Here is a 579-nt window from a genome sequence, read left to right as displayed (position 1 = left end):
CCCCTTTCCATTTTCCTCCTCCTCACCTGTCCTCTTGCCTTCTCCTTCTCTTCCTCCCTTCCTCTTCCCTTTCTCTTTCTCCATCCATTCACCTCTTCCTTCTCTTCCTCCCTCTTGCCCCTCTTCTTCTCCCCCTTCTATTACTCCGTCTTCCCCATCCCTACCTTCTTCACTTCCCCCTCTTTCTCCCTTCTTTCCTCCTTCCTCGTTCCTCCCTTCCCCCTCTTCCTCCCTATCTCCTCTTCCCTCTCTTCCTCCAACCTCCTCTTCCCTCTCTTCCTCCTTATCCCCTCTTTCCTCTCTTCCTCCTTATCCCCTCTTCCCTCTCTTCCTCCAACCTCCTCTTCCCTCTTTTCCTCCATCCTCCTCTTCCCTCTCTTCCTCCATCCTCCTCTTCCCTCTCTTCCTCCCTACCTCTTATTCCCCTCTCTTCCCCACCTCTTTCCCCTTTTTGTCGCCCTCGCCTTGCGTCTGACGAACCCGCCGAGACTGACAGCCTTTGAGAGCATCGCGGAGATGACTGTTCAGTGGAACCAGTGGCCGGAAATTGAATGCCAAGAAACAGTCCCTTTGTGCTCT

This window comes from Penaeus monodon, chromosome 28, assembly GCF_015228065.2.
Source record: "Penaeus monodon isolate SGIC_2016 chromosome 28, NSTDA_Pmon_1, whole genome shotgun sequence".
Classification (NCBI taxonomy): domain Eukaryota; kingdom Metazoa; phylum Arthropoda; class Malacostraca; order Decapoda; family Penaeidae; genus Penaeus; species Penaeus monodon.
The sequence above is the reverse complement of the archived record's forward strand: the minus strand, read 5'-3'. Positions refer to the sequence as shown.